Source organism: Sapajus apella, unplaced genomic scaffold (genome assembly GCF_009761245.1).
Source record: "Sapajus apella isolate SASKATOON/1434 unplaced genomic scaffold, GSC_monkey_1.0 scaffold2, whole genome shotgun sequence".
Classification (NCBI taxonomy): Eukaryota; Metazoa; Chordata; class Mammalia; order Primates; family Cebidae; genus Sapajus; species Sapajus apella.
In genome coordinates this window covers 63,855,984-63,867,548 of record NW_022436942.1, presented here as the reverse complement: position 1 = coordinate 63,867,548, position 11,565 = coordinate 63,855,984, and the positions used below count along the sequence as shown (strand labels likewise).

At 42.0% G+C, this 11,565-nt stretch overlaps 1 non-coding gene across 1 annotated transcript; it reads right to left on the bottom strand.

The window, feature by feature from the left end:
* Nucleotides 1-7,462: 7,462 nt before the first annotated feature.
* LOC116527638 lies at nt 7,463-7,579 on the bottom strand. The gene has a single exon (XR_004258642.1). It is a non-coding gene; the product is annotated as a U5 spliceosomal RNA (small nuclear RNA).
* Between the last annotated feature and the right edge of the window lie 3,986 nt (nt 7,580-11,565).

Below are 11,565 nucleotides of genomic sequence, written 5' to 3'. Positions count from 1 at the left end.
TATGGGACTTTCTCCTGCATTTCATCTATCTGGTTAGCAGGAAAACTACCCTGTTAGGGTAACATGGCCCGGGTACATAGCAATGCTTCGGTTTGGGGTTAGTCCTAATACTAATTTTTAATTAGTATTAAAAATTAGTGAAATTGTGTCACTCACAAATCTTCTGGGATTTAGAAACCATACAATGATTTGTAAATCTTGAGTGAGGTTGGCTATTGGTCTCTGGCTGCATGGCCTAGAGAAGCAAAGGAAATTAGTCTGCCAAGAATGAAACAAATACATGACCATGCAGAGAGGACTAGGGATGAGAGACAGAGACCTAAACTGCATGAAATATTTCACTCCAGTCATTCTCGAAGCTCAGGAGTTTTATTCACCTTGGGTTTCATGAGTTATTCAGTAGCATTATTATGTCCTTTGTATGCTAGTTCAAATGGGATATTTGTCATTTTTTAACTAAATTGTCCTTAATATGAGGATGAAGTGAAATAACACAGGAAAGCACCTGGTATATAGCAGGGGTTCTGCTAATGTTAGTTCCTTTATCCTTCTCTCTTTTGGTTGCTCCATGGGTTGTAGAAATGGGAGGCCCTAATAAATATGCAACAATTAGCTATAAATAACTCTGTTCCCTCACACATTCCTTGCACCAGGTGTTATTGAGAATGGCAAGAAGAAATAGGTAAGGCAAGAGAGGGTCTTCTTAAGTAACGCTGGCAGGATCTTCTTAAGTAACCACCTTGCCTCCCTTCACTCCTTGTTCACACTCCTCTCTGCCTGGAATCCCCTCATTACCTTCGATCCCTCTCTGTCTGGGGAAGATCTGTCATCTATCTTTTGGGATCTGAGGAACATGTCACCCTCCCCAAGAAGTGACTTATGTTTCCTTGGATAGATATGTTTCCTCTCTGATTTCCCCCCATAGCATGTTGCATTTCTCTTCTGGCATTTGCTGCATCTTAACTTGTGTTATAACCTTGCCCTTTAGACACCCCCTCTAAGGTCCAAGCCAATGTATCCAACCGCTGGCTCCATGGCAAACCTGGAGCTTGTGATTCTCCCTGCAGAGTATAGTGGTTAAGAGCTCGAGAGAGACAATCTGCTCCATCATGCACCATCATGGATGAACTTGGGCAAGTTACTTAATTCTTCTCTGCTTCAGTTTTCTCTCCATCTTACAGATGGAAATAATAGTATTCCCAGTTGGATCAGCTCCCCTCATAATGCTCTGGTGATACTCTGTATTTCTTTCCTTTGTGGCACATAGAACAAATGTAATGAAGTCGTTAACTAGGAATTGACGTTTTAGTATATATATATCGTCTCTCTTAGAATATGAGCTCCACTGAAACAGATACCTCATCTACATTATTTACTGCTTTATTCCAAGTTTCTAGGACTTGGTTGCATGGGTGGAGAATGAATGAATGAATGAATGAACATATAGGTGAATGAATTAAATACTCTTTATAGTCTCCTAATAGATAGTTATTCCCTAGAGGAAGAATTGCATATTTCTTATCTTTCTATCTCTCACAGTGCCTAACATGAAATAGGTGTTGGATATTAAAGAGAGTCTAGTTGAAAGGCCAACTCTGTAGAGGGCCATGTACACCAGGGAAACCTCTCTCCATTAATCCTCAGTGTGCTTCAAAGGTAGATCAGTTGTCTTTCTGCTGCTTTTGTCTCAGCTTCTTCACCTGTGGAAGCAGAGTTAATTGTCCCATGGCATGCCAACACTACATCACCAGACCACAGGCTGTCAGCTCAGAGCCTGGGGCAAACTTTGTCTAGTTCTTATGACCTCATTGAGCAAAACCATGGGGAGGGGTGGACCCCACCCTCAATTCAACTCAGTGGTATGAACGCACAGCAGACATCAGCATTTGGATCATCCTTGCTAATTCAGTGGAGTTGCTGCCTCAGCCACACTCACAGGATTTTACAAAAGATATTTGTGTTGACTTACTTTATAGGCCAGTGCTTCCAGTAAACCCAGCCTAGCCATAGTGAATCTGAGAATCTGAACTGAAAGTACATGAATGTCAAAACCTGGGGTCTTTTAAAATTTTGGATTTGCCACATCCAAAGCATTTGGAAGTAAGTTGTCATCAATCATTTTCTTATATAATGATATAAAGCACTAAAACTGAAACCTGCAGAAAGCTTAAAAGATTATATAAATATAAATGTATAAATGTATGATTATAGATACATTTTCATTGAAATATGCGTTCACTGTCTATAGATATAAAACATGGGGCTATATGTGACCAGGAACACAAATACAAATATGAATATGAAACAAGCCCAACTCTCAATGATCCTGCTGACAAACAGCAGAAATTGTATCATAATAAGTGTTATCAATCAAAGTGTTTCTGTATGCAAATGACAGAAAACGCTAAGGCACCTTGGCTTTAGTAATTTGAAACTGTAGGAGCAAGTCCAAATGTGGGGTAAATTTCACGTTGGGGTAATTTTTTGGCTGATAATATCATGGAGAACCCAGATCCCTTCTGTTGCTCTACTCCGCATCTTTAGGGTTCTGTCCTTAGTTTGGAAGTTACTTAAGTCCTCTCTGCCAATTCCAGATGTAACATAACCAAAACATAATCGAGAATCTGGATGTCAGGAAAAAATGGTGGATAGATGGCAAGAGGACAACCAGCAATATCTGCTAAAATAGTTAACATTAGCCTTGCAATGAATGGTATACAAATCATTTTCATACACATTATCATTCGAATATAAATTCCATAAACTCAGGAATCTGTGTATGTTTTGTTCTAGGAAGTATCTCAAATATATAGAAAGTACCTGGTGCATAGGTACTTGAGTAGGTACTCAAGAAATATTTGTGGGATGAATGAAATCCTAGCTGTGTCCTTGCACCCTCGTTTTACAAATGTGGAAATGCAAGTGGAGAACAGTTATGAGGATCAGCCAGTCACCTAGCTGTCAAATGTGAAAGAAAAATTTGAACTTGCATTTGCCAAGCTCCAAATCCAACGCTTATTTGAATCACTTTGGCCTAGCTCTCTTATTTATTAAGACATATAGATAACATGTTTTGGAATGTCCAAAGATATAGGTATTCATTCTTATTGGGAAAGTTAGCAGGTTGTTGCAAACTTAATTGCAGTTCTTGCCATTAATAGTAATGCTAAAAGCTGTAAAAACGTTTGCACCAACCTAATAAAAGACTTCATGGGAAGGCATGAATGATTTCTCTATGGAGCTCTAAATGCCCATTCACATGGAAAACAACAAAATAACTCTTCCTAAGTGGGATCAAATCCAAAACTCTAACTTTTCATGTAATGATCACAAGCACACAACCTGCATATGAGCATAATATAAACATTTTTCATATTTTTATTTAAAATCTTTGTATTAATTCTGGCTACCATATTTAATAGAAACAATTTCATCAGCTTCTACCTTGATATGTCAATATTTACTTGAAATTATAATGTGAAATTGGCCTAATCGTCTGGAATGGTGTGCCTGATTCGCTCATGAATACAGTATTCAACAACTGTTTACTGAGCATGCTATGGGCCATGCACTGGTCTAAATGCGAAGACACAGCAGAAAACAACACTAACCAAGCATCTGCTATACTATGACAGGTGGCGGTGTGAGCGCTGAAGGGTAATGAAGCAGTGGAAAGGGATAGAGTCCCAGGGAATCGAAGTGGAGGATCCGAGGAGAGGATGCTTTTTCATGCACAATGATTCAAGACTTACAGCCTTTCAGCTAAGGTGCCATTTAGCAGATCTGAGTGAAGTGAGGGAGTGAACTCGGCAGTCAGTGGCGTGAAGAACATTCTAGAATGAAAGAACAGGAAGCACTAAATTCCTAAGACAGGAGAATGCTTGATGTGTTTGAGGAAGAATGAGGGGGTAGGTGAGCACAGGAGGGACAAGGGGGTAGAATGACAGCAGGAGGTGAGGTGAGAGGCTCCCAAAGCACGTAGATGAAGGTTCATAGGCCTTGTAGGCAGGTCTGTGGAAGGGATGGTGGAGGAGCATGCATGCTCCCACAAAGCTGCTTCACTGAATTCCATCTAGGGGAAGAGACACAGTAGCAAAGGCCATCATATAATATCCACATACACGAATGAAGTCACCTCCAGCTCAGCACATGAGAGAAGTCATGGGACATAGTGGTTACAAGGCTGAGATTGGGGTCAGAGTGGAATCCAGTTTTCATCATGTACTTGCTATCACATACTGGTATGGTCTGAATGTGTTCCCAAATTTCATGTATTGGAAATTTAATCCCCAGTGCAACAGTATTTAGAGGTGAGGACTCAGGGTAACTGTTTAGATCACGGGGGCTCCATCCACATGAATGGATTAATGCTGCCATAAAAAGGGTTTGCACCAGTGGGGTTCTCTCTCCCTTGCTCTTCTGCCATGTGAGGACACAGGGTTCACCCCTTTTTGACCCTTCTATCTTCCACCATGAGATGACACAACAAGAAAGTCCCCATCAAATGCAGAGGGCTTGATCATGAACTTCTCAGCCTCCAGAACTGTGAGAGAATGTTTCTGGTCTTTATAAACTATCCAGTCTGTGGTATTCTGTTACAGCAACACAAAATGGACTAAGGTATATCCTTTGCCCCTGGGGAAATTATGTAAACTCTCTAAGTCTCAACTTTTTCATCTTAATATTGCAATTGTCATACCTACCTTACATTTTTGTGAGGACTCAGCAAAATAATGTATGCAAGCCATTTAAACAGTGTCTGGGCCAGGTGCGGTGGCTTATGCCTGTAATCCCAGCACTTTGGGAGGCTAAGGCAAGCAGATCATGAGGTCAAGAGATCGAGACCATTCTGGCCATTGTGAAACCCTGTCTCTACTAAAAATACCAAAAAAATTAGCTGGGCATGGTGGCATGTGACTGTGGTCCCAGCTACTCAGGGGGTTGAGGTGGAAGAATCGCTTGAACTCAGGAGGCAGAGGCTGCAGTGAGCCAAGATTGCACCACTGCACTCCAACCTGGCAACAGAGCAAGACTCCATCTCAAAAAAAAAAAAAAAAAAAGAAACAGTGTCTGGCACTTAGTAATGTATTCTCTGTCCAATTGTCCAATTAAAGCTCACAGGTGCTATTATCATTATTATTACTGTTATTATTTATTTGTATTTATTCAGCATAACAGGCACAATCACTGGATTAGGATCTCCCTAAGCCAGGCTAAATATTCAAAACCAAAAGGAGTCTTCTCAGCAATGGAAGCCACTTATATTTGCAGAAACAGCAACTGTATTCTTCAGTGAAGGTCTGGCAGCTGCACAAGGCAGCTGAGATTCTGGCAGCCCTTCATGTCAAAGAGCAGAGACCAGTCTGCCAGAGGCTGGGGTGGAGGGGGAAGAAGAACAAAGCGCCCTCTTTCATAGCCCTTAGACACTGCCTGGGAGTCCACACCTAATAAGCGCTCTCAGGTCTCTCTTTCTCAGCATCCTGAGAGCAGACTGTTTTCCCTACTTGTTCTTCAAGGAGCCAAATATGACTCATCCAGACTGCACACCTGGGCCTGTGGTTTGGGCCATGGCAGAGGGCAAAGGAGGGGAAAGCTGCTGTCAAGCCTGGGGTGGATGTGGACAACCTTGATCTGAGTCAAGGGACGCTGTAGGCCCAAGGCTACATGACTGCAAAGCTTTTTGCCTTCCTACCACAATGAAGGGGGAGCCATTTGTCTTTCTTGAGTTGGCTCCAACAAGCTTCATATTGGGGAGGAAGATGACCATGTCCCTAGAGCAATCAGGGTATCAGGCAGGAGAGAACAGAGGGTGGCCCAGGTATTACAGACACAGAACTGCTGGGCTCTGAAGGATTGCTGTTTGGCAACATATTGAGGCAATGTGGAAGCAGAGAAAGGTGTCTGTTTTACTTCCTCTATGACTGAAATAAATGAAAGCAAATAGATTTTGTTGCCATTGCACCATACAGTTAAAAAGCACATTTCTTGGGCAGTCTTTTATTAGAAACTTACTTACTGTGCATCAGGCCCCCCACCCCAAATAATTCCCCTACCCTTTCTCCCCAGTCAGGACTACCGTTCCTGCTACATAAAGGCTCCGCCCTTCCCTGGGCTGAAGCCAATCCTGACTCCTGGTGGCTTCCTTTTAATTCATTTTAACAAATATCTGAGACCTCTTGTGATGGCCAGGCATAGACCAGGCAGCAGGGATTCAAAGGTGCAGAAAATATGAGCCTCTGTTTTCAAATCTTTTATAGTCTGTCCTCATTCCTCACAGCTACACTCCCCCAACGCCACAAACCCTCCCCATCCAGTGGAGTATATTATTAAACTCCGAGTTCAACCTTAACACAACGACTTATCAGTTGTATGACCTTGGGCAGGAAATGTGTTCTCCGAGGAACTGTTTTCTCATCTGTGAAGTTGGAATAAAGACTCTGTCCTGCCTACCTCAGTGTGGTTGTTGTGAATCCTTTGAGACAACAATCACCAAATACTTTGAAAAGAAAGGAAACAGAATACAAAAGCCAGATACTAAAGAGGGCTTACAATTCCTCAGGTGGCACGAATAGCAAGCACGTGGAGGCTTCAGGCACAATGGGATACCCTGTCCATCAGAAGGCACCAATGTGAAGGCTCTAGAAGCGCACAGGATTCTTCTCAGCTTTATTCCAAAGCTTAAATTAAATACTTTGGCCACACTCAATGGACTAAAAGACCATCCAGAACCGAAGCTAGTAGCCCCAAACACCCACCCGGCTTCCTTCCTGGCTCTCCTCAAGTGGCTTGTTTTTACTGGAACTCAGTTTCCTCTTCCTGCCTGGAAAATTTTGTTTATAGAAATTAGTTCTTAAAGGAAAGCAAAAAAGAAACTTTTTTTCACCAACCAGTCTTGGATTTCACCAGGTTGCAGCTCTAACCTTAACCAAAATAGACTGTGACTGAACATTTGTGCTTGGGGGACTCCATTCCCCAGTTTGTCTCCCCAGGAGATAATGTGCTTCATGATTACCAGCAAAAAGCAAGCTTCATGGATGCCTCCACAGGAAAAATGAAGCTAGGCATAGATGTCCTTCCTTTCAAGGATGAAATGAATTAGTATGTGGCAAATGTACAAGCTAGTGCTGCTTTTGCTACCCCAGACTACAGTTGAGGAGTTTAAAGGTAGAAGATCTTATTTTGTGATTATAAGATAGGGATGGGTCAATTTGAGGTAAAAGGGTAAGGATTGAAGAAAAATTTGATTTGGATGAGCAGAAGCAATGGTGAGATCTCCAAACTGCTAGACAAGGATAAGATGCCAGATAATAGGCAGGGGGAGCTGAGTAGTAAAAGGTAAGTATAGTGAGGATGGAGTTTCCAAAAATAATTTTTTCTCTATTTTTTTCCTGTGGAGGCATCCATGAAGCTTGTTAGTGTGTTTTAAGTCACTTTAGAAGAGACCTTGGCAATTTTTTTTATCAGCCCTGCCTAAGCAGGACATAAAAAAATTCAGTTATAAATTCATAATTGTTCCTCTCCATGGAAATCTTTAGTAAAAGGAGAAAGATTTATTTGTTATCAAGAGAAACCAGAGCATGTTTCTTAAACACTAAGCACACACTTACCATACAATCTTGCCTGCCCATTTATATATATTAATCCAAGAGAAATAAAAATATATGTCTATGCAATGCCTTGTATACAAATATTCATAACTACTTTATTTGTGATATGGTTAGGCTCTGTGTCCCCACCCAAATCACATGTTGAATTGTAATCCTGGTGTTGGGGAGGAACCTAACGGGAGGTGATTGAATCATGGGGTGATTGAATCCCCCTTGCTGTTCTTGTTATAGCGTTCTCACAAGAGCTGGTTGTTTAGAAAGTGTGTATCACATTCCCCTTCATGCTGTGTCTCCTGCTCCATCATGGTAAGACAGGCTTGCTTCCCGTTTGCCTTCCGCCATGATTGTAAGTTTCATGAGGCCTCCCAACCATGCTTCCCATACAACCTGTGGAACTCTGAGTCAATTACACCTCTTTTCTTCATAAATTACCTAGACTCAGGTAGTTCTTTATAGCAGTGTAAGAACAGACTAATACAATTTGTAATACTCAAAAGCTAGAAACAACTTAAAATGTTCATCAACAGGTGAACAGAGAAATAAATACTGGTATAGCCATACAATGGAATATACTACTTAGCAATAAAAATGAAGGAACTACTGATATACCCTCCAACATGAATGAATTATACAGAGTGAAAGAAAACAGACAAAAGGAGAATATTCTGTATTATTTCATTTATGTAAAATTAGAAACAATTTGAACTAATGTATAATGGCAGAAAACAGATCAGTGATTGCTTGGGAAAGTGGGATGGATGTGGGGGGCCTACAAAGAGAAACAAGGAACCTTATGGGGGCCATGGGTTTACTTTTTTTCTTTGTTCACTTGAATAATATGCAGTTTGTTGTATTATGTTAATTACCCCTCAGTGAAACTTGGGGAAAAATCAGGAAACTAACTAAACAGGCAGCGCTGACATGATTAACATAGACTTTCAAACAACTTGGGCTTAAATTATCGCCCTACCATCATCACCTTGAGAAGGTTTTGTCCTCCTCTACCGCCTTTCTAGATTTGTCATCCTCACCACCACCTTTTCTGGCTATGATATCTTAGTGGTGTCATAACCTAGATGCTCCTTCCCAAGGTTTCCTTAGCCCTGGTCACTATACCCCTTTCAGGCCTGAGTTGTTATGATATCAATTTACCATTCAGGACCAGCCACATAACTTGAAGGGTTCAGTGAAAAATAAAAAAAATGGGTCTATCTTAGTCCACTAGGGAGGGATGCTATAACAAAATACTGTAAACTGGGTGGATTACAAACACCAGAATGTATTTTATGTTTTACAGTTCTGGAGGTGGAGAAGTTCAAGATTATGTCACATTTCCATCTGTTTTGTGCTGCTACAACAGAATACACAGATTGGGTAATTTATAATAAACAGAAAGTTATTAGGTCACCATTCTTGAGACTAGGAAGTCTAGCATCAAGTTACTGGCATTTGGCAAGGGACTTGTTGCTATGTCATCCTATGGCAGAAGATCCAAGAGACACAAGAGGGCCAAACTCACCCTTTACAATGACCATAATCCCAGCTGTGAGGGTTCTGCCCTCATGGCTCAATCACACTTTCAACACTGTTATAATGGCAACTAAATTTCAGCATGTTTGGAAGAGACAAACATCCAAACCATAGCAAGGTACCAACAGATTTGGTGTCTGATCAGGGCCTGCTTCCTGGTTCATAAATGGCCACCTTTTCACTGTAACTCACTTGGCAGAAGGGATAAGGAAGCTCTTTCTGGCCTCTTTTATCAGGGCATTAATGACATTCATGAGGATTCTGCCTTTGTGACCTAATCACCTCCCAAAGGTCTACCTCCTAATACATTCACCTTGGGGATTAGAATTTCAACATATGAATTCTCGAAAGACACAAACATTCAGAAAAATAGCTGAACTCCTTGTTAAAACAGAAAAAACACCTAAGAATTTTAAGATGTCTACAGCAGAACGTTAAACCAAGTGTAAGGCCTTTTAAAGCATGGGGTCCTGTGCCATATTTATAGTTACAATTGTGTAAGGGAGGACCAAGAGACACCCACACTGATCTCCTGGGTTCCCCATGTATTCCTTCCCATCCTTATCGTTTAACAGGAGCCCCACCTTCTCCTGATCATTGGGGTCAACAGCTTTGCAAAGCAGTGACCTTTCTTTTCACTTGCTGGAACCCATACTCAAGGAGCTCAAAGTGCCCAGGTGAAAGCCATAACTAATAATTCAGTGGGCCCCTTGCTCTGTTCTCTAGTGAAAGCCCACCCTTTTTGGGACCAGAATCTTCAACCCTGAAAAGTCCAAAGCTAGAGAGGTAAGAAGCACAAAGTTCCCCAGTGGGCTGTTGGATGTAATGGTAAGTGGGAACACTCATGATTTTTCCATGGCTCCCATTTATGCTTCCTGTTGGGGAGGTAGTGATATATATAAAGTTCATTGATTCAAAGAATGTACTGCATCCAGGAGGATGCACCACATCTTCACAGAGAGTTGGCTCGTGGCTGGCCCGTCAGCTCTCCTTTCAGATGGTCCCAGTGCTCTACCAGGCTAACAGCTTCCCGGTGGTGGGTATGTGTGGTCAGCGGCCTACCACCATACCTTTTCTGCTGTAAAGTAGAAGCCATGGGCTTGAGGGACTGTCAGCTGGTGGATCAAAACCTATGCTTAAGCCTAGATAGTTGTGATGGGTAAGGCCTTGCCAACAGGAAAGGCAAACTCATTCCAAGAATACATGTCCATTTCTATGAGAAGAAACCAATGGTCCTTCCACAATAGAGGGGGCCAATGTACTCAACTTGCCATCACATGGTCAGTTTCTCCCCTCAAAAAACATCTCCACATGGGACTTTGCCTGGTCAGTCATTTTGTCTATCTGGTTATTTAGTGTTTCTTCCATGGGGAATGCTTTCTGGTAATGTTAATCTGTGACACAAAGACCTTCGCATGTCATGCCCACCTCCATGTTTTCTTCCATATGCCTCTATGCCAGGCTTCCCTATCTCCAGTCTTTCAAATGTTTTCCCTTCAGGCTCCTCACCACCCAGCCAGGCAATTGCCAGTCTCCATGAGTTCATCTATTTTATAACCTCTTACCATTTCTCTTTCCACACAAAGTGGATGACCATGTTTGCCCCTGAGAAGGTCTGCCTATTGGGAAGTTTCTCCTCTCTATACAGTCTTTTAAGGCAGAGGTCCCCAACCCCAGGGCTACAGACCAGTACGTGGTCATACAGCAAGGGGTGATTGAAGTTGCATCTGTATTTATAGCTGCTCCCCATCACTCGTATTACTGCCTGAGCTCCACCTCTTGTCAGATCAGCAGTGGCATTAGATTCTCACAGGAGTGTGAATCCTACTGTGAACTGTGCATGTGATGCATCTAGGTTGCATGCTCCTTATGAGAATCTAATGCCTGATGATCTGTCACTGCCTCCCACCACCCCGAGATGGGACCATTTAGCTGCAGAAAAACAAGCTCCGGGCTCCCACTGATTCTACATTATGGTGAGTTGCATAATTATTTCATTATATATTACAGTGTAATAATTATAGAAATAAAGTGCACAATAAATGTTATGCACTGAAATCATCCCCAAACCATTGGAAAATGGAAAATCGTCTTCCACTAAACTGGTGCCAAAAAGTTTGAGGACCGCTGTTTTAAGGCCACCCCTCATGAGGCTATAGTATAGCGACATCCACTTTTGCTTCTTACACATGCTGTACCAATCTTGCTAATAACTCAACTTGGACTCTTCCCTCCTCCTTCAGCTGGTTAGAGCCTTCCCCTACCCACCCATGGCCTTGAGGTAACAGAGGGGACATTGTTACAACAGTGGTTCATGTATGGGGGTCTGGGTTACCTTCTCTGACAACTTGCCTATGCCGTCTACTTGCCATCTACCCCTCTTTGTGCTCTACCTTGGCTTTACAACTTCTGTCTTATAATGGATTGT